The sequence below is a fragment of the Vigna radiata genome, unplaced genomic scaffold (genome assembly GCF_000741045.1).
Source record: "Vigna radiata var. radiata cultivar VC1973A unplaced genomic scaffold, Vradiata_ver6 scaffold_137, whole genome shotgun sequence".
Lineage (NCBI taxonomy): Eukaryota > Viridiplantae > Streptophyta > Magnoliopsida > Fabales > Fabaceae > Vigna > Vigna radiata.
The window spans coordinates 324,621-349,094 of NW_014543260.1; the positions used below are offsets into that span (position 1 = coordinate 324,621).

The 24,474-nt window shown below is 35.1% G+C and overlaps 1 pseudogene; it reads right to left on the reverse strand.

Moving 5' to 3' along the window:
• Positions 1-4,682: 4,682 nt before the first annotated feature.
• Positions 4,683-10,377, reverse strand: LOC106753515 (annotated as a pseudogene).
• Positions 10,378-24,474: the final 14,097 nt, after the last annotated feature.

The window sequence follows — 24,474 nt, forward strand, 5'->3', positions numbered from 1 at the left end:
CTTCCTGCAAAACCTTTCAAGGATCTTTTCCAGATCAAGAATTTTAGTTAAGCAAGAAATATAATCATAAACAACAAAAGTCAATATGTAAAGATGTTTAACAGATAAAGCATAGTTGACTTCAATCATATTTCAGTCGAATCATTCAATCAGAGCAAACAATGTTAAATAGATTAAAGCAATTGTAATGATTCAAACTACTAATTTCATTTCCTTGAAAGAAGATATTACAAGGATAGACTCATACAAGGAACAAAAGAAACACAAAAAGTGGCCTTATAAGCCATACAAAACGAAAGTATGTAAAGATAGGACAAGTGATGTGTATTTTTCATTCCATTCCTTTCATCGACTGAACTCATGGATATACTTTCATCTTGGTTCTTATCCTTCAGGAGTTGCATAATGAAATTAATCTTTGAGTCCAGTAGTTCAAGCTTATCACTAATCCATTGAAATAGATCAACAAAATAGGTTTAATAAAGACTGTTAGACATAAAGTCAGATTTAAGAGTTCCAGTTGAAGAAATCTCTCCAATAAAGTTTGTCTGGTAAACATCTTCATCATAATGCCATCCTTTTTCACTCCAGACAAGTCCAAGTGAGACAAGAGTGTTTAAGTTTATAATATTTGTGTTTGTAGTTGAATACTTACTTTCACTAGAGACGTTTACCCCATGGAGTACCAGTATGTTACTAACAAGAACACCATATGGGAAGTATCGAACAAAAAATTGAGCAGCCTTGATCATGTGGTCCTTGGGTACTTCTACGCAGTTGGTGGGTATGTTGTTCTTAATGGCATGTAAAAGATATACATCTCCAGCAGTCATTTTGTCCTGCACCAGTCTTCCTGGCAGAATCATCTGTGCCAAAATGTATGCAAGTAACATATCTTCAATCTTAATATCTTTATGAAGTAACATGTTTTCCCTTGTTTCATTAACAGGAACTCTGAGCCAACCTCTAAACATATCCTTTTTATCTAACCAACAATTTATCTGAGAATCAGGTTTATGTGAGAGGATCCCGTCAGATTTAAGACTAGTTGTCTGCCGCCAAATATCATTGTTGATGATGATATCAACACCTTTGACTCTTGAACAAATGTTACCATTAATAACTCTTAGACGATGATAGAAAATTCTAACGAGATCAGGAAACCATTCTCCATTCATTTGTATTAAAGTAGTCAAGCTTTGTTTCTCAAGCCATCAAGGAAACTTAAAGTTTTCTTTTTCAAGTAGCCTCAATTCCATATATCTTGGTGGAGTAACTTCTTTTGGACATCCCATATGAACTTTCGCTTTAGATTCTTTATCACAAATCAAATCTTCTGTATTGGCTCCCCTGAAAGTGGCAATGGATTTTACTTTTTCCTTTCTTGAGAGGTGAGTTGAGAAAGCTATTTTCCGACTTGTTCAATATGTCCAGAGTTCAGTCAAGGGTCATTGGAAATACACAAGTAAGGTGTGTGCCAGTGTCAGAAAAGAGTGCAACAATGACATCATGGATAGAGATGGCGCGAAAAACCAAGAGAAATCCATAAGAAAATTTGATAAAAAAAAACTGTGAGTGTAGATGTCTGAAAACATAATCATAGTCGAATGAATTAATATCACAGTCGGCTAAGACTTATGAAAATAGAGTTTCAAACTCAATCAATCAACCAAGCAATCAGACAATATACTCATACAATCACATAATCACAACCAATTCAATTAAGATATAACGTAGCAGATTAATACAATTTTACCAGTTGTAGATACTCAAGATTTTGAAATTTCAAAATTGATTCATCCTTGAGATCAAGTTGCACCTGCTATGTAACCTGCAAAACAATTTAAGTTTTGGTTGCTGGTACCCATTTAACTTGGGTCCATTATTGTCAGTCGTTGTTACTTGTTCTTTTGGTGTCCATGCACATAATCCTTGAGGAACAACAACATTTCTGTAATAACAATTTTTAACAGTATGGCCAACACAATTACAATAGAAACATGCATTTCTAGCCGGTTTGCTTAGATAAGTAAATCTTTTAGTATTGGTTCTGTTAGGTTGAGCTTTGTACCCTATTCCTTGCTTGTATATAGCTCTGCTAGATGATTTTAATGCAACATTTAAATTGTCTCTACCTTGAGTAAACTTAGCTAGCGTGCTAGTCAAGTAATCTATCTTTTCAATATGAGCAAGAAAATTTTCACAAGCCTTTTCTATTGTAACAGTTTTAATTTCAACATTCTTAGCAGATAACAAAGCTTTATTTAATTCTTTTTCTAATTTTTCATTTTCAGCAACAAAGTTGTTAATCCTATTTTCAAAATCTCTTCTCTCAGAGTTCAGTCTATTAACCTTGTACTGTAGTCGCATTGCTTCAACATGTAGTTCTTGAAAGGCATCTTTCAGCAGATCATACTTGATTTCCACTGGTTCATTTAAGATGTCTCCATCACTGTCGTAATCGTCCCATGTTACTCCGTTCATGTAGTAGATATTAGATTCTTCCTATTGACCAACATCTTCATCACTTGAGGTTTTAGAATCTGTATTCTCCCAAGTAATGTGTGCTCCTTTTCTTTTCATATTTCTGCCTTGAGGGAATCTTTTCTTTCCTTTCTACTTCGACTTTAATTGAAGACAATCAGGCTTGATGTGTCCTTCCTTTCCACATTCATAGCACTAGACAACATTTGTACTGAAGCTATTCTTTCTTGACCTGCATGGTTAATCAGTTGACTATCATTATGTAAAAGTCGACTAAATTTTCTTACCATCAAGGTCATCAATTCTTTCTCGTCCATGTCTGGTTCAGAGTTGTTCTTGCTTGTAGCTTTCAGAGCAATGGACTTCTTTTCTTCAATCTCCTCTTCATCCTTTAATCTACCAAGTTCTAATTCATGTTCACGTAACTTGCCAAAAAAGGTAGCCATGTTCATCGTTGTGAGATCTTTGGACTCAGAGATTGCTGTGACTTTTGGTTGCCAATTTTTGTTTAGACTTTTCAAAATCTTGATATTGATCTCCTCTTTTTTAAATACCTTCCTGAGAGCCATAAGATGATTTACAATGTGAGTGAATCGTTTCTGCACATCATAGATGGTTTCTCCAGCTTTCATTCTGAACAATTCATACTCTTGTATCAGGGAGTTTTGTCTTGCTCTCTTTACTTCATCCGTGCCTTCATGAGTTACCTCTAAGACATCCCACATTTCCTTTGCAAATTTGCATTGAGATATCCTGAAAAATTCATCAATAGTTAGTGCATAGGCAAAAATATTCCTAGCTTTAATATCATACTGAGCTTTTCTATTTTCATTAGCAGTCCACTCAGTAAAAGGTTTCAAAACAGTTTTCTCTTCAATAGTTTTTGTAGGCACAAAAGGACCATCTAAAGTGGCATCCAAAATTCCTTTATCTTGCGATTCAAGAAAGATTTGCATTCTGATTTTCCAAAATGGATAATTTTCGCCAGCAAACAGAGGTGGTCTGTTTGTTGAAGCACCTTCACCAAAAGTTTGAAAATAGGAAGCCATCCCCAGGTTTATATAGTCGAATCAGAGAAAAACAGAGTCGACTAGTTTTTAAAATATCTTATGAAAACCAGCTCTGGTGCCAATTGTTGGAAAACAGGTAGGCTTTGTTTTTATACCAAGAGGGGGGGGGGTGAATTGGTGATGTATCAAAAACAAGTTCTTTTTGCAATCTTGAATTCAAAGTATAAAACTTTTTGAACATTCTTGAAATGCAAGTTATGAAAATCTGTATGTTGCAGAAAAACGTAGTTGAATGCAAAGTCGACTGTAAATAAGAGTGCAGGGATAGAGAAAATCAAACACAGGTTTTTATACTGGTTTGGCCAACAATGCCTACATCCAATGTCCTTTAAACCCAGGAAGCAAATGCACTATAATGGTTGCAGTTTTTACAAGAAGGAATTTATAGAAGACCTCTACGTCAAAATTATAACTCTCTTCTCTAACCCATAACCAAAATATAGGCAGCAACAACAACAAGACTTGCAGCAAGATATCCCCTCTTCTACAATCTGCTAACACCACTTTGAACAATCCTCAAAGTGAACAAACCCCTGTAATCACCAATAGGTACAAACAACATTCTTCTTGGATGCCAAGCCACAAAATCAATGCAGCAGTCTTCAAGGATGCCAAGCCTCAGCGTGATCAAACCAGATGCACCTTCTTGTGTAGAATATGATCAATCAATATGTGCGCAAAACAATCTCCCTTTGAATCTCCTTCAAGAAAGATCACCACCGTCTTCTTGGAGAATTCTTGGAGCCTCTTAAAAGAAAGAATTCAATCAGAAACATAAATGAAAATGGTAGTTCATCAAAAGTCTCTGAATAGAATCATGTTCAGCCTATTTATAGATTTCTGTTACTTAGACAGACTCTAAGTCGAATATGCTACTAATTCAGTCGTCTGGATTATGACAGTTATAACAGTTCAGTCAATCTGATAGAATATAGTCAACCAAAAACAAAACACATTTAATAAAGTTGACCAAGTCATCAATGCTCAACTAAATTTTAAAAATATAGTCGTTGGAGTGTAAAAGAATAACAAAATTTCAAATCAGATAATAAACACATTCGAATGTGTGGCGCGCATAGTCGACTTCCAATATGCAAAACACTTTGAAATTCTTCTCTTCTAAAAAATTCACAGATCACTGATTCTCAAAATCTGTACAAAGATTTTAGCATATTCAAATCCATTAATAATGTAGTCGACTGTACTATAGCTTTGTCACATAGTGATAAGATAATGAAAGTGTTTGTGGTTTTCAGCTTTAAATTATGTGCAGTAAAATGTATGTAATGATGCATTGCACATAGCACATAAAGCACATAAACACGTTCCATAGATATATCAATCAATCAACATAGGAACATGTAACACAATACATAAACATGTTCAACAGATATNACAATCAATCAGCATAAGAACATGTAATGCAACAACAACATANGCTTGTTATTAAGCAATGTGTTGTCATCATAAAAAACTAGAGTAATATAGAAATATTTTTGTCAACAATCTCAACACTAGTTGCATTTTAGGGGTTTAACTGTTGGATGTTTTAGTGGTGTGAGAGACTAAGTGTACTAATTAAGTGAGAGGGTGTGAAGTGAGTGGAAAATATATGATATTCGAAAAAATGAGAGTTGAAGTTAAGGGGATTTGATCGAGAACGCTAAGGGCAAGCTAGAAAAGAGTGGAATAAGTGTCGTGCTCACCGCTCAGCGCTAGTCTGGTGCTGAGCGCAAATTCTACGAAGTGAGATTTTGGGTTTTTAAATTTGGGCTTAGCGTGAGTTGGCCCATTAGAAACTTTCCTTACCCTAGGTCTTGCCCTAACCACCCCATTCACTCTTCATTCCCTTTAGCCACTCCAAAGCACTCTCCAAAGAATTTCTCTCCACTTTCCCCTTCGTCCCTCTTCACAAAACCCTTTCTCCACCCATTTTGTACCAATTCTCCATGTGAGTTTGGGGTTTGTTATGTGCCCTCAGCACATCAAGCAACCTCTCCTCTTGAACAGAATCAAGGGAGGTGGAAATGATCACCGGTTTCCTCTCATCATCCTCCAAGTACACGTACTTGAGGTTTTCTTGGAGTTGTTTCAGCTCAAGAGTGGGTTCCTACAAGTCAGATTCAAGTGTACTTCCTGCAACGTGGTTAATGCATTCTGACTCTAAAGAATGAACAGGTAAAGGCAGAAAACCCATCTCATCACAATCCAGATCAATATCCATCACAGGTGTATCAAAAACATCATCAATATCATCCAAATCATCAAAAACACGCATATCATCAATACCCTAGACATCACAATTCTCATCCAAATCAACATCCAATTCAACATCATATTCAAGTCCTGATTCTAACTCAGATACTATGCATGAATGTACAGAAGATAGAAAAAAATGTTTCTTCTCATGCATAGAACGAAAATCATCAACAATAAACTCATCAACAATGTCATCCAATGTATNAATTCTCAACACAGAATGGTCCTCAGCTGGAAATTTCATGGCATCAAGGATATTAAAATGCACAACAATATCAGAAAATTCCACAGACAGTGTCCCAGCATACACATCAATCTTGGTACGGGCAGTTTTAAAAAATGGCCTGCCTAGGATAATGGGGGCGGATCCATGAGAGAAANCGTCCTCCATCTCCAAAACATAAAAATCAGCAGGAAATATCAATTCACCTACCCTAACCAAGANATCCTCTATGTAACCTGTCGGGTGGGTAACACTCCTATTGGCCAACTGAATGACCACACCCGTGGTTTGCAAAGGACCAAGAGACAGAGATTTATAAATAGACAATGGCATGACATTTATAGATGCACCCAGATCAAGCATAGCATTTTCAAATTTATTTTTCCCGATCACACAAGGAATGCAAAACGTACTTGGGTCCTTGCACTTTTCAGGAATGTGCGGGACTGACTTACCAATAAGAGCTGATACATTCCTCCCCATGTTGATCCGTTCATTTCCCTTCATCTTCCTCTTGTGTGTGCACAACTCCTTCAGAAATTTGGCATACTTGGGTATCTGCTTGATGGCATCGAGTAGAGGTATGTTCACCTCTACTTTCCTGAAGGTCTCCAGAATTTCCCTATCCACCTCTTCAGTCTTTTTGCTAGGAAGTGCTCGTGAAGGGAATGGAAGAGGGATAGGTCGGTCAACCAATGAAGAAGGCGCGACAGCGGTGGTGGTGGAAGAGGGAGAAGATCCACCTGAAGAAGAACCACCGGCTGGAGAAGAAGATCCACCCACCTCAAATGCCCTACGTGGACCGTCATGGTCGTCCTCTCTAGGACAAGTGGCAGGCACGGGTGTAGGTGTAGAAGCGGGCTCTGGAGGCACAACAGTCTGCTTCCCTGATCTGAGGGTAATGACACTCACATTCCTCGGATTCTGCACAGTCTGTGATGGTAACTTATCAGAATTCTGAGACTGCGCCTGGTTCATCTGAGTAGCCATCTGACCCATCTGGTTAGTGAGACTCTGTATGGAAACTCTAGTTTCCTGCTGAAATTGCATGTTATCTTTCTGAAACTACAGGTTTTGCATAGTCATCTATCTCACTAACTCTTCCAATGAAGTCTCAGAAGAAGTGGACGGTTGAGCAGTTGGTTGGGCAGATGCCTCTTGCTGCTGCTGTGCTGCCTCTGGTGTTGTTGCATAGGTGGAGGCACATATCTGTTAGGTGCTCCGGCATTCTGGAAAGGTGGTGCCTGTTGCTGCTGTTGTGGCGCATTGTTCCACCTAAGATTGGGGTGATTCCTCCACCCTAGGTTGTACCTGTTGTTGGACAAGTCATAATTCTGCTGTTGTGGCTGCCTGTTGTTGTAGATGTTAGTAGCATAAGCTTGAGGCGCATCAGAGGCAGCTGAGTGCTGCAAGGTAGGACAAGCATCAGTGTAGTGGCCACTAGAAGTACAAACAGCACATAGTCGTGCAACAGATGTGGATGAAGCTGTAGGTTTCTAGCTGGTTGCCAACTGTGTCACTAATTTCGCAAGAGATTCAATCTTGTCTTCCAACTTGCTTTCAATGGCAGATAAAGACTGGGCAACAACATCATGTACGCCCCTCACCATAATGGCATCATTCCTGGCGCTAAACTACTGACAGTTGGAAGCCATCTTCTCAATCAAATGCCTGGCCTCAGCAGGTGTGGTGTCTCCAAGAGCTCCACCACTGGCTGCACCAAGCATACCCCTATCCATGTTGTTCAAACCCTCATAGAAATACTGGATAAGGAGTTGTTCAGGTATCTGATGGTGGGGGCAACTTGCACAAAGTGTCTTGAATCTCTCCCAATACTCATATAAGCTCTCCCCACCAAGTTGCCTAATCCCAGTGATGTCTTTCCTGATAGCTGTGGTCCGGGATGCTGGGAAAAATTTCTCCAAGAACAACGTCTTCAGATCATCCCAGCTAGTGACGGATCTAGGCGCCAAAGCGTACAACCAATCCTTAGCAACACCTTCCAATTAATAAGGGAATGCCTTCAAGAAGATGTGCTCTTCAGGAACATCATGAGGTTTTATCGTGGAACAGACAATGTGGAATTCCTTCAAATGCTTATGTGGACTCTCACCTGCAAGGCCATGAAACTTGGGCAACAAATGGATCAGTCCAGTCTTGAGAACAAATGGAACGTCGTCATTAGGATATTGGATGCACAAGCTTTCGATATCGAAATCAGGTGCAGCCATCTCCCTAAAAGTCCTCTCACGAGGTAGAGGTTGTGCCATATTGTTCTCAGTGTGAAAAAAAAATAGAATCAGAATCAGAATCAAGTGCAGATGCAACANATGCAGTGGATGCAGTATGCATAGAGTACTCAGCAGTGGGATGCACAGTATCTAATGGAACAGACTCAAAAACAGACTCTAAAGACAAATTCCTAGAATGCCTAACTAATCTATGAAAAGTCCTATCAATTTCAGGATCAAAAGGTGATATGAATCCAGGATTTCCTCGAGTCATGCACTAAATCATAACACCCTATAAATCATGAAACAATAGCACAAAAATTCAAAACACAGAAACAACACAAGACAACATAAAGACTATCACAACACATCAAAACACAGTCACAAGACACATAAACACAGACAAAAGACTCAATACTGAACCGTTGGTCCCTGGCAACGGCGCCAAAATTTGATAGGTGTCGCGGCCCATACAAATTTGATTGCAATTTAGAAATGCAGTATAGTGCTAGGGAATGACCCCTAGGTCGTCTCTCAAGGACCAACTGCGGTTCAGAATCAAGTCTAACACGAAAAGGGGGGTTTTGAAAAGTGATTTTGTGAATACGAATAACTGAATTACAATGAATGGACATTAAACTCAACTGTGTAAGTTAGAAAACATCAAGGTAAAATAAAGTGCTAAACCCAACATTTCAACAAACAATTATCTAAACACAATTAAAACTGTTAAAATGCAACACTAAATTAGAGGAATCAAATGCAACTAATCCTACTATGCAAATTAATGCAAAACAAAGAGATAATTAAACATGCTTTTTCATCTATCAATTATGTGACCAATATTCATCTACCAATTGAAACTAAAAGGTGCATATAGCTTGAGAAACACACTCCAAGGAACCCAAAGCTCAATTGCAAAATGATTCAAGAACAATAAAACCAAGTTCTACCTTCATAAATCCAACTTCAAAACACANTTTTCTTCAACTTTTTGACCCAAACNAAACCAAACCCCTATGCTTCCTATGCAATACCGTCCAGCCACCATCATCAAGCACAAAGTCCATCTCCAAATTTGTTTCCCAACATCAAAAACAAAATGCTAGAAGAAAATGGCTCAAGAATACAATACCCATGCACCAACTTAAGCCTTTTTCACTACCAAACTTGACAACAACTTCATTTTCATCCTCCAATCCAAGAAACTCAAGGTAAAAACGAGATTACTGCAGCAAAATGATGATAAAACCGAAATGGACAATGGGTCTCCCTTCCACCAAAGAAACCACCATGAAAAAGCAAAGAAGAAGCTTCAAACTCAAGCATTCTACCTTCAAAACGAAAATCTAAAGAGAGAAATGGTATAGCTTCATTCCATCAAGCAAGAACAAACATTTTTGCAAACAATAGAAGAAGAAAAACGTGATCTTGGTCCATTCAAGCTCAAAAACGAAAATGGCACACCAAAGCTCCAAAGAGAGATTTAATACATGCAAAGCCAAAGCAAAAGTGTGTAATGAGTGAGTTAGGAGTGTCTCGGAAATTGCCCTAGAAAATGCTATCCCCCTTCTCAAAATAGGTGGGGTCCACCTCCTAAAAACCTAGGGTTTTGGTGCCAAGTGTCCCACACATTGNGCTTCTACAAAATTTGCCACAAAAGGGCCCAAATGCACTTAATCTAATTAAGGTTTCTAAAAAAAAGGAAATTACAACTTTATTAAAATGGAAATGGCTAAATGTTGAGTCTTGAATGATCATGCCACCATCCCTAATGCTTCAAATGATGTTTCCCAAAATTTCCCTGCAACCAAAATACACTTAATCAGCTCAGAAAACCCAAATTAGCTCAATTACGAACTTTCGACCAAATTAAGCAGAATTCGGAAAACGGGGAAATAACAGACAATTAAACACAATTCCCTGGTTTATTTAAGTGCAATAAACTAAATATAGTTCAAGAAATAACCACTGATCACAGTGCCACCACGACATCCTCCTAGAGTTCATAGGAGAGGACCACCACCAGTGCAGGTACCGCCTCAGGATGCAGAGCCTTTTCAGATGAGGGACATGTATATGTCCCTGATGGAGTGCAAGATGTAAGCATTGCACAAAGGGAAAGTGGCCACTGCAAAGATGATTATAGGGATGTATGATACACCCCCTAGATGGCAGCGAACAATGGATGAATTCAACATTATGGTGAGATGGCCAGAGGATCAGCCACAGGCCAATGGAGTTGGAGCAGCTGAAGCTCCAACTATGGAGGAGGATAATGAAGATGATGATTATGAGGATGCTGAAGAAGGAGAAGAAAAGGAAGATTCTGATGACAACATGGGATGAGGAACTAAGATAACATCTACTGATAGATGTTATCATCACTAGAGCAGGATTTTTCTTATCGTTTGCTTTGTAGTGTTGAATTTATTTGCTTCAGTTTCTAGAATAGGGTTTATGTACTCAGTTTGAGACCTATATTTGATGTGATGGTTTGATATTGATTTACGTGTGATGAGTATGGTGATGCTTTGATATTGATTGATTTTGAGATTGTGCACTATAAGTCGATATATAGGTGGTTATTCACAATCTGTGAACAGATGCATGATATTGTGATTATGATTCTAAGCAGGATGTGTACCTAGAATATGTGGAATGTTGAATTAGCCTATATGTTAGGTTTTGAACTCTAGAGTTTTTGTTGTGAATGATTGCAATTCTATTGGAAGCATGAATGATTTTGTCCAAGTTCCTATGATTGAATGACTATCTTGCTTGTGTCATATGATCAAGGACATTTTTTATTACCCCTTTCTTAGCCAATGCATGATTTTAACCCAAATGAAAAAAAGCACAACGTGTTCTACAATTTTTGAACCTTAAGCTTTATACAGAATATAAAAACCCTTTTCAAAATATCTACCTTGAGTTAAGTTGAGAATCGTAGTGTGGTATGGATAAAGTTCAAGTTTGGGGTTGAAAAAGAAAGATAAGCGTTGAGCTAAGTGTTGAGCAAGCATGAAAAGAGAAAGAAAAGAAAGAAAAAATTAATGCAAAAAGGGGAAAGGTGGGAATGAGTGAGATTGGTTTGATTAAAGAGAGATTATGTTTGAATAATAAATTTATGACTCTCTTAACTCAAGGATTTTGTGATCTAGAAAAACCAATTTTTTTCTTAGCCTAGTCACGTTACAAGCCAAGAAAAGTCCTTATGATGACATGTGTGTGTGAGTAGGTTCGATTGTGGTAAATGTAAGGCAATTTTGTTCTATGTGACATTGGGATAGTAGAGGGAAGGAGTGACCTTTAGAAACACCTGTGTGATTGAGTGAAACACTTTATCTGGGAGGAATGATTCCATGAGTACATGATTACATCCATGCTTAGTTAATTGATCATTCATGAGAATAACATCTGATGGATATTATGTGATTATGTGAACACCTGATGAGTTATTTTGAATCAAGATGTGTGTACATCTTGATTGAATTCTGTAGGATGAGCTGATTTGAGTATTTACTTGTCTTGAAAGAAAGAGTTTTGGAATGTGTTGAACCATTGTATTGATTGGTGGAAGACTGAGTTATATCTTGTTTGCTTGAGGACAAGGAAAGTTCTAAGTTTGGGGTTGTGATAACGGTTGAAAACACCGTTATTTTATACTTAATTTTGATACTAAAAACACCCTTTAATACTTAGAACTAGCTTGAAATCATGATTTTGCTTAAGTTAAGAGAATAAGAGAGTTGAAGTTTTCGTATTATTGGTTTTATGCTTGGTTTTCATTGTTTTGACAGGAATTAAGATGAATTGGATGAAGAAGTTGAAGTGTCAAGGAGTTGGAGTTAGGAAAAGCTAGAAAAGTAACATATAGAAGAACCGGAGACAGCGTTGAGCGTCATTCTAGGGCGCTGACCGCCAAATTCTACTGTCTCGCGTCTAAGCGCAACCATTGAGCGCTAAAGTTTCCTGTCTCACGCTTGGCCGCCACCGCTGAGCGTCATTTTAAGTGTTGCACCTACCACCGAGCGCCATTTTTAACGTTGAGCGCTAACGACGTGGGCTTGGGCCAGTGTTTTGTTATTTTTATAAACTATATAAGCATTTAGACGACCTAGAGGGTCTATCTTTTGACAGAAAGAAGCGCAAAAACACTCCTTTCACCCCTCGAAGGAGGATTTTGGATGCGGAAGCTCCGATCTTCGACTTGTACGATTTTATCTTTCATTCTTTTCCATATTTTCATCTAATTCCACCATGTCTATGGTGAACTAAACTTCCATTGTTGTTGGGGAAACGATGTAATCCTTTGAAACTCTCATGTATTGAATTGATTTATATCATATATGCGTTACTTCATTAATTGTTAGGGTTTTTCTTCTATACTCAATGCTTGCTTTGTTTAACTCATTCTATTGCATGATTAATGATTTTGTCGATATGGACACATACAGGGAAATCTAGAACTGGGGAAATTCTCCCAAAGGTAGTGTTGCTTAAACATAGGAATATGAGGGTTGGTTGGATATACACTCCTGTGCTTCAGAATTAATTATTAGCGATGCTAGGAATTGTATGAACTCGTAATTAAGGATAGGCTTATTTCACCGAGACATCGGGTTTAAGTGTTTTAGAGAGTGACATTAACATTAAGAAGATGAATTCGTAAATACATGAGAGTGGATAGGATAATTCGGAAACCCCAACATCATAATTATTCCATATTTTATTAACACCTGTGCATTTTTTAGTTAATTGATCAAACACTTGCATTCATGTTTATTTTCTACATTCTAAACCAAATATTTTCGTTCTGAAGTCTTAAATAATCAACAAATCAGATGACTGTCTAGGCCATGAGTCTCTAGGGAAAACAATACTTGGATTTACCATTTATATTACTTGATACGATTCAGTACACTTGCCAGAGTCTTAACAATAGGTAGTTGATTTTAAGTTACATGATATGCTATTGTTAGTTTTTATTATTTGTACCTGGCCAAGGCCATATTTTCACCTATTTAAAGGTTGCCAAGGTTTAATGAAAAACTACTCCAATGAATTGAAGAGTCAGATTATTTATGTGGACACGTTCTTTTACAGGGAGTTCGAAAAAAAAAAATAGAAATTTGTTATTTTTTTAGGGTTCTAAAACAAATACAATTTTTAGGTTGGTTTTTTAATATTGGTAATGAATATGCGTTTTCGTTTTGGTTTTGAAACGAAGGTGGACACCGAAAATTAAAATGAAAAGCTTAGAAAAAAAAAAGAGAAGAAAAGAAGAAGAAGAATGTGAATTAGATCCTAATATTTACTAACAAATGTTTTCTTCCATAACTATTAGCGGATTTTCCTTCCGATAATTATAGACAATGTTTTTTGAAATTATCGATAAATGGTTATCATTTAATTTGTTTCAACGAATTTTGCTATCAATAATAACAGTTTCTTCTTGTAATGTATTTCCAAATTGTTCTTATAACAAAATATCATTCCAAGACACCATTTTATCACACAACTCCTATTAAATTTTATTCCAACTACATTCGTCTTATACAACAAATCTATTAGAATATTCTCTACAGTTCAAGTGCTTCCAAAACTCAATCTTGCAGCGACAACATTCCCTCTTTAACAATGCTTTCATGAAGAGACCCATTACCAAAGGACAAAATCCCTCGAAAAATGCCAAAAGTCGTCGGTAAAGACCCATTACCGACGGCTCAACGACGGTCTAAAGGCCGTCGGTAAAACCTTTGTCGCTAACGTTTACCGACGGCTTTTTTCTTTCGGTAATTACCGACGGCCAAAAGCCTTCGGTAATTACGCACAACTAAAGAAGCGCCATCGACAAATTTTACGTGCAAGTGCTTGTCACATAGAGAAGGTTTCTTTGATGACTTGCTAGAACAAACTGCTAGAGGTCCACAACAATATCTACTTCCTTCTTCTTATGAATTTGTACATTTTTGGTACATGAAAACGAAGCTGCCAAAGCAAGAGAAAAAAAAGTTCAACCGTAAGAGTTTGGTAAATTGTACATTGGTTATTATACAAATAACTGGAGTTATTGTTCCTTACGATGAAATAAATAGGAAGAGGATTATACATTTTTCATGCAAGAAAAAACATGAGTTTATGCAGGAACAGATTAACTTTAATTGCAAGACTAAAAAACATCAGATATGAAGTAAATTTCACTCACCTCACATATAACTTCAACACTGATAGCATTGAAATCCCTTAATGTTGTTTGTTTCATATGCTACAATCAGATAAAATTGAATCACGGTACTGTCATAAATAAGAAGAAAATCATATCATACTTTTCAGATGCTACACAGAATTATAGATTGCGGACGCATGCTTATGCATTAAACACAAAAGAAAAGAAATCAGTGATAAAGACATTGGTGGTGATTGTATTTTAGAGGGGAATAACACTTCTAATACTGCAGAAAATTTCCGTGGGGTAAAAACTTCTGCAACACTTTGATAGGAATTGTATTTAAATAAGTATATGTATTTAATGATAAATCATCATATGAAAATGCTAAAATTTCATATTAAATTTGCAACCTAAACCCTCTAATCATTTTAGTCTAAAACCATATAATTGGTTCATACTGTGCCTCAACTCAAAATGCAAGCTAGATTCAAAAACTATAACAAAGAACTTAGAATAGAATAAGCTTGATAGAATGATACTACACTAGGGAAAATCAAGTGCACTAGATCCCTATTCTTATACATGTGAATCCACCGAGTCGTCTTCAGACATATCTTCTTCAATGCACTGATGTATAATGTGATCAATTTTATTTCAAGCAGATTAAGCTTGTCAACAATGTTTTAAAGACGATTCGTGGCAAGATGTATGCAGTTGCTGTTAGAATATGCGATCTTTCTTTGCTCACTTGTGACAAAGGTGCTTCCATAAAGATATCACAAATTTTCTTCTCCTTTAAAGCACTATCCTTTTAAAGTCCTTGTTAATCCAAATGAGATCAGAGTATTTTGGTTAATCTCATTTGTGCAGTTGCATGGAAACCTCCTTTCACCATCAGTGTTCACACCTTGATTTTCAAGAATTCTGTTGACTAATACTGCATAGGGTAGATAATGAGACTTGTTCAGAGCACTTTCAGTCATATGTTCTTTTAGCACTTCCACCCAGTTGGTGGGAATATCATTCTTAAGAGCATACAACAAGTAGATATCTTCAGCTGTCATATTTGGTTCAAGCATTCTTCCAGGTAGAATCACAAAAGCAAGTATATGAGCCATTTATCTTTCCTCCATCATTAGTCCTTCATGAGCGAAGTCTTTTCCAAGCAACTTGGATAACGTTGAATTGTTATCAGAATATCTTAGCCACCCTTTGTAGACATCTCTTTTCTTTAACAAACGATTTGTTTTCGAGTTAGGTAGATGATATGATACACCCTCAGCTTTTAAACTAGCACCATACAACCATGTATCATTGTCAATCATAATGTCAACCCCCTTTACTCTTGAGTGAATATTATCATTTACCAGTTTCATGTTGTGGTAGAACACTTTCACAAGATCAGGATACCAATATCCTTTTAGTTGAACCAATGACGATAGTTCCTGAGAATTCAACAAACCAGGAAACATAAACCCTTCTCTTTCAAATAAGCTCAGATCAAGATACATCGGAGTGACAACAATTTTGATTGTTCCATGGATGAACCTTTCTCTAACTCCATCGTCACTGATTCGTCCTCTAGGACTAGTAATTCTCTCAGCTGATGTGGAGATTTTGGTGAGCTTAGAAGAGGATGCAACCATTTAGCAAAGATAAGAAGTCTAGGGTTTTGCTTTCAGCAAATGTGATTTTGAGTCATTGCTAGTAATCACATATTTAAAGGGCGCGAACAAACCAAGCAAAGACTTATTTTAAAAGTTCAAATTTTAGTAAACCTAAAAACAGAGGTTTTATGTCGATTCGAATAAAATGAAAGTTGACTCTAGTTGGAGAGGGAGTTTTCAAAAACAGAGTTGTACATAATCAAGTCGACTAAACTTCGTGAAATTTGTTTTTCAGAAACAAGTTAATCATTCAACCATACAGACAATCATACACACAATCAGACATGAAACAATTAATCAGATAATGCATGATGCAGTGAGGTAATACATGTTACCAGTTGTACATACTCAAGATGGTTGATATAGCCATGTTAGTTCATCCTTGAGCTCTTAGTGGACATCCTTGCATCAGATTGTTATCCTGCAAAACAACTCAAATTTTTGTTGTAGGTACCCATTTTACTTTGGATCCTTGATTGTCAGTTATGAGAATTGAGTTATAGTTATAGATCAAAATATTAAAATCATAATAAATATTATTATATTATTATATTTTATAAGTTATGTGAAATGAATGTTTTTTAAATATCTGAATTAACTTTTTTCATATAAAAAATGAAAATGGTCTACACCGTAAATAATTTTTTTTATTAGATTCAACAATATTCCCACACCTTATATTTCTTCCTCTCCTTTTAAAATTTTTATGATTAAGATGGGTATGATAAAACATAAATCAAGTCTTCAATGTATCTTTCTAGGTATGTGTTAAATTTAGGATAAAGATAAGTATGACTATACTAAAAGATTTTAATTGATTTTTTTAAAAAATAATACTTTAAATTTAAATAAAAATTAAGTTGAGTGATAAACTGAAGGTTAGGATAGATTATTGTGGACAAAAAATAAGACATGTCAGTTTAGAAAATAATATTGAGACAAACAACTAATATGCATCAAACCAAGCCAAAGATCGAGAAGAGACAACGTGTATCAAGAATAGTCACGGTGTATCGAAGTCCAAGACTCTGTCTTATCAATGTTCAGTCCAAGCAAATAGTCGAGACGGCCAGGCCAGATCATGATTGAAATTAGGTAGAATTCAACCACATTAAAATTTTGTTAAGGACCATGATATGTTAGACCAAAAAATAGGTCATATTCAAATAAATTACTTTGAAAAACTTAATAGTTATAATAAGTTTTAGATTAAATGATTATGATATCAAAAAAATACTATGATTAACATTATTTGAAAAGCAAATTTGAACTCTCTGACTAATTATTTCTATGCTTTTTTATATTTTAACAAACATGTGATCAATATCCAGCCATATTGTCACTATAAATAATTGTTAAAAGCTCATTTGCATTTCTTAATTTATAACGCTTTGAATTGATTCTTTATTATATATAATTGACTATATTAACGTAGCAAAATTGAAAGTTGAATTATATGTATATAGAGGGGGCACATCAAACTTTTTAACTTCGATCGATCCAAATCTCACCTTCTTCATGGGTGACTGAAAAGTAAACAATTTCTATGGGATGGGAAGTCAATTTGTTCTTATATGAATCAAACGAGAATTATTACTTTTTCTCTGATTGATGTTTGAATGTCGAATTCAGCCAGGCTTCGAGGTTCAAAAAGATGGTGGCCATCATTACACGATGTACGTCATCAGTTGATCTATAAATATAGCTTGTCTATACTTAATCCCTTGCCTCCCTATTGAACATATTAGGAATAATAATAATAATAATATTTCCTTTGCATTTTCTTTTCCTCAGATTTCGAAGCATTTAATGCTGCAACAATTTGAAATTCATAAGTGTTACATCTCTAGTTTTTCCCCATGCCTTCATGGATAAAAGCTCGACCATATAATGTCAAGTTGTACGAGTCTTCGACGTGTCTTCAACCAGAAGCCAATTTTCGTGCCCCTTTGATATTATTTCTTTTTATAGTCATCCAATATAACGTCGAACTGCATGGGTCTTTGACATTGTCCTCTATCATTAGATTTCAGATCTATTTGATTTCCAATTGGTGGAAACAACTTCAATACAAATTATTTTTATACAGTTAACTTCGCATATTGAGTGATTCAAATATTGACGTACTAATTTTCAGTTAGAAGAGAAAGTGTTCGAAGAAAGACAAAGCATACGTCCTAAAATAATTTTAAATAATACTATATTATTAAAAGTTATTTGAAATGAATGTTCTTTTAACATCAGAACTAACTTTTTTGGATAATAATACTTTGGCAATATTTTTTGACAACATTTTAACATCATCTACGTGTCATTCTGTGATTGGTTCATATTGGTGTTTATGATTATTATTATTATTATTATTAATTGTGGAGTAATTTTGGACCAATCACAGAATAACATGTAGATGATGTTAAAATATTGTCAAAAAAATGTTGTCAATACACATGTACGGTTAGAGTCAAAAGCTTTCTTCCTTTCACACCAAGAGCGAATCCACCAATTCCTTTTAACAAAACAAACTCTTTCTATGTCTACTTCAATTTACCTTATTTCTTTATTATTGGCATTTCTAGTCACTATTAGGTCTTGTTAATTTTTTATCATCTATGCTTGAGTCTTTTTATTATTTTGTTGCAGCCATGCAATGTGGCCGGCTGTTGTTTTTGAGGAATCACTTGCTAGCAACTGTAAAGGTTTAAAGATGAGTTTGGGAGGAACATCAGTTTCTGACCAATTTTTTGGCACCCATGACTTTGCAAGGTTTGATATTCTGTGAAAATTAAGGATAATATGGTTTGCAATGTTGATTGGGAGACTTTTATTTCTATACTGTGTGATGTTTCCCTCCTGTTAAGATGTGTCTCTGTAGTATATTCTTCCTGTTCTCCAAGGTTAGACTGCAACAGGTGAAATCATTTCTCAGTGGACTTCTTACCGATCTACACTCAAAATGCAAGAAACATAGTTTTATTGAAGCTTCAAAAGAGGCAAAAAGGTAAGGTAAATCTTGTCTTTTCTTTTTTCTTTATCTGTTATCATATTTGTTAAATAGAATATCAAAAGTTGTGAACCATAAAATGATTTTCCCTTTTTATTAGGAAAAATTAATATTTTGTTGTTTCAGCTTTCTATAATTTATCTAATGTGATTGAGTGTTTACTATATTTGCATTGAGGAATATGAAAATTTTATATTAAACTGATGAAGCAAGTTTGATAATTTTTTTTTTGTAATCACCTTACAATGATTTGAAGTTTTCAGTTTTTTTTCTTCTTGATATGCAATCTTAAATTCCTTGAAGTTCACTATATTATATGTGTGCTTTAGTTGCTGAATAAGGAATTGTTCTCATACATAATTTGCTAATTAAAATTAACGAGCTAAGCCTTTATTCTATGTAATGTATTCTCTTTCTCTCTCTCTCTATATATATATATATATATATATATATATATATATATATACTTCCTATACATAATACTATTTATATTTTCTTAATCTTTATATATATATATATATAGAGTAGTAGATTATGATAATAATCACTATATTATATATTTTGTTACTTATTTATTTATTTATTTTACTTATTTTCAGTTGAATGAAATGAATGGGAAGATAATTGGACAAAAGCCTCTGTATGTTGCAGTAGCCCAACGAAAGGAAGAAAGGAAGGCTAATTTACAAGTGATTGTGTGCTTGTTTTTAAATTTTGTATTAATCATGTTTTAAATTTTGTATGAATCTTATTTTAGCCTTTTATAATATATATTCTTTTACTTTATTCATGCCAGTTTTCTCATATGCAAATTACACCTTTCTTTGTTGGCATTACTGGATATCATCCATCTTATTGTGGTCTAGGAACACCTGGGTTTGTCTCACCTTAGGCAACAGGCTATGGCTTTCAACGTCATGTCTTGCCACAAAACATGTGTGGGATTGCTCCAAATTTCATTATGCCATACCACCTTTAGAGACAGGGTTCTCCTCGACAAAGCATAGGTCCTACTACACGAAGGGTTGGAAATACCCAGGTGATCATCATACTATAGTTATATTCTTCTTCATATAAAATATTAGACATACTGATAAATTTGAAATTTTGAAAATAGGTAACTCTCAACCATTCACTTCCAATACCACCAATTATGCCCTATAATCTGATGGGTCCATCGGAGATTTCTGCATCTCCTCTTGATGTCAAGACTTCTGTTACATCATCTACTACATTAGCTTCGGCTTTGGCTTCTGCAGATTGGAAGGTATATGTAACATTAAGCACTTCTATAAGTTGAGGTGTTACATTTTATTACTTATTTAGTCAATGATGCAGTTTCCATGTTCCATGTTTAATTCTTTATATTGCTTCTTGCCTATTTTACTTATTGATAACTTATACATGAGTGAAAACCAAAAGCTTCCTGGTATTTTACATTTGAAGTTGAATATACTGATAAGTGATAAGGGTAAATTCAATTTTGTTTGGTTGTGTATGTTGAATATGTGAATTGTATGTGGTTTAAATCGTGTAGTAGGGCTAAACTTGATAGTATTGATATTAGGTCTGCTTGCATCCATTTTAATTTCTAGGTTTTCTGTATGTTTTGATACTCAATTTGTAGCTATTAATTCTTGTGCATTTTCTGGTGTACGTAGTTGTGTTTGATTCATTTTATGATGCACATAATTGGATATCATAATCTCTTTAAGAGCTGAATTTACATATCATGCATAACTTGCATTTACATTAGAATCATAATTGTTTCTGATTTAGCTTGGCTTAATTTGAATTTTCCTCGTTTTCATGCAGTCTTTAATGATTCATTTCCCATGGAAGCTGCAAACATATAATAAAAGGGATTGGGCTTCTTAAGTGTTAGTAGAAATTTGGTTATAGTTCAATAGTGTATGTACGTTAATGTAATTTGGATTTAATATATAGTTTCATGTATAAATGATGTATTAAATATTATTAGACAATTTAATGTTTGAAATGAATTTTATTTTGTTAGTTACATCGAATTTGTTATTTGAAGTTATGTTGATTATAAATTAATGGGATGAGAGGAATATGATTATAATTTCATTGGATGTCAATTGTAATAATTATTTTTTTTCTAAAAAAACATATATTATAACGTACTAAATAATGTATGTTATAATAACGTAGAAAAACATCTACGTTATAATATCTTTCACCCTATTATAAAATACTTCAGAAACTACGTTATAATATGTTCAACATATTATAACGTAAATTTCTGCTACGTTATAAAATGCGCAGACTTACTATATCGCCCAGAACTATATGCCCAGTAACTACGTTATAAAAAGTAATTTATGTACGTTATAAAATGTCTTTTTTCCACTAGTGTGTGATTCTTCACAACTTCCTGCCAGTTTGTTGGAGTATTATTCTTTATTGCATGAAGGAGATAAATGTCTTCCTTGGTCATTTATCAGTTTTAGTCCTTCCTGGTAAAATAATGCGTGCCAGAAGAACAACGATAATCTTTTCTTCTTTTCTTAAGCCTTCATGAGCATAGAACATTTCAATGGAATATTTTCTAGAAAAACCTCAGCCAGTCCTTGTACACCTTTCTCTTGTTGAGTAGGACATTTGTTTGATCAGATGACAAATGTGACAAAGCTCCTTTTGAAGGTAGATTTGAAGTCATATTCCATATGAAGTCATCAATGAGAATTTGTCAACACCTTTTGCTCTTGAGCACACATTGTCATTAACCATTCTCAGGTTGTGATAAAATACTCTTACTAGATCAGGGTACCAACATCCCTTCATTTGCACAAATATTGACAATCCTTGCTTTTCTAACCAGTCAGGAAACAAGAATCCTTCCCTTTCAAACAGATTTAGATTTATGTTCATAGGAGAAACAAAAATCTTCGTAGTTGTACCAAGAAATCTTTCGCGAGTTGCCTCGCCACTAATCCATCTAGTCGGGTCAGACAGTCTTGATTCAGGGACATCTTTTCCCGTGTTTCTGCGTATGAAGCGACTTGAGGATGCCATGGAATGAGGGTGAAAGAAAGTCTTACATAGAAGATTTAGTGACCCCAATTAATGACATGACACAAATTTTAATTTTAACGTTCTAAAGACATGTTCACAAAAACTTTTCAGCACATATTTAAACAGTCGACTAAGGCCATATGAAAAACAAAGTTCATCACACAAAAATTCAATCAATCAGACAAACAATGTATTCAGGTTATCACACAACAACAATCAATGCAGTTTAAGCAATAATGCAGTAAATTTATACAAATTTACCAGTTGTAGATACTCAAGATTTTTTATTTAATCCAGATTTATTCATCCTTGAGATCACACTGCATCAGCTTTTTATATCCTGCAAAAACAGATTTCTGGTACCCATTTAACTTTGGGTCCTTAATTGTCAGTCCTTGTTACCAGTTCCTTTGGTTTCCAAACAAATAATTTTTTAGGAACAACAACATTTCTATAATAACAGTTTCTAACAGTATGACCAACCCAATTACAATAGAAACATGCATTTTTAGCAAGTTTACTTAAATCAGTAAACTTCTTAGTATTGGTTTTGCTAGATTGAGCTTTGTAGCTTATGCTTTGCTTGAAAATGGCTCTGCCAGATGAATTTAGTACAACATTTAAATTGTCTCTTCCTTGAGTAAACTTAGCTAGCGTGCTAGTTAAGTAATCTATCTTTTCAACATAAGTAGGACAATTTTCATAGATTTTATCTACTGTAACAGTTTCAATCTTGATATTTTTAGCAGATAACAAAGCTTCATTTAACTCTTTTTCTAAGCTTTCATTATCAACAACAAGGTTATTAATTCTATATTCAAAATCTCTTCTTTCAGAGTTTAGTCGATTAACCTTGTATTGGAGTCGCATTGCTTCAGCATGCAATTCTCTGAATGCATCTAGCAGTAGATCATATTTGATTTCCACGTGTTCGTTTGAGATGTCTGCATCACTGTCATAATTGTCCCAAGTAACTCCAGTCATATAACACAAGTTTGATTCGTTATCTTGATCAACATCTTCATAACTTGAGCTTTCAAAATCTGTGTTCTCTTAAGCAATGTATGCTCCTTTTCTTTTCAGATTTGTGCCTTGAGGGAATCTTTTCTCTCCTTTCTACTGCGGCTGTAATTCAGGACAGTCAGGCTTTATGTGACCTTCCTTTCCACATTCGTAGCACTGGACAGTGTTCTTGCTGAAGCTATTCTTTTTACCTTGACCTGCATGGTTAGATAGTTGACTATCATTTTGAATAAGTCGACTAAATTTTCTCAACATCAAGGCCATCAATTTTCTTTCGTCCATGTCTGTTTCTGAGTTGTTCTTGCTTGTAGCTTTCAGAACAATGGACTTCTTCTCTTCAATCTCTTCTTCATTCTTCAATCTACCGAGTTCCAATTCATGTTCACGTAACTTGCCATACAAGGTAGCCATGTTCATCGTTGTGAGATCTTTGGATTCAGAGATTGTTGTGACTTTTGGTTGCCAATTTCTGTTCAGGCATTTCAAAATCTTGATATTGATCTCTTCATTATCAAAGACTTTTTCGAGAGCCATTAGATGAAAATGTGTGTGAATCATTTCCACACATCATAGATGCTTTCACCAGCTTTCATTCTGAACAGTTCATACTCTTGTATCAGTGAATTCTTTCTTGCTCTCTTTAATTCCTCTATGCCTTCATGAGTAACCTCCAAGACATCCCACGTTTCCTTTGCAAAATTACATTGAGATATCCTGAAAAATTCATCAACAGTTAGTGTAGAGGCAATAATATTCCTAGCTTTAATATCATACTGAGCTATTCTATTCTCATTAGTAGTCCACTCAGTAAAAGGTTTTAAAACAATTTTCTCATCAACAGTTTTTGTAGGCACAAATGGTCCATTTAAAATAGCATCCAAGATTCTCTACCTTGCAATTCAAGAAAAATTCTAATTCTGATTTTCCAAAATGGATAGTTTTCGCCAGCAAACAGAGGTGGTTTGTCGTTGAAGCACCTTCACCAAATGTTTGAAAACAGGAACCCATCCCTAGGTGTAAAGTCGAATCAAATAAAACAGAGTCGACTAGTTTTTCAAATACCTTATGAAAACCAGCTCTGATACCAATTGTTGGAAAACAGGTTGGCTTCTTTATTTCAGCAAGAGTGGGGGGGGTGAGTTGGTGTTGTCAAAAACACTTTCTCGCAATCTTGCAATCAAAGTATAAAGCTTTTTGAAATTTCTTGAATTGGAAGCAATCAGAATATGTATGGAGCGGAAATTAAGTAGTTTACGATTTTTATAGTGGTTCGGCCAACAATGCACTATAATGCTTGCGATT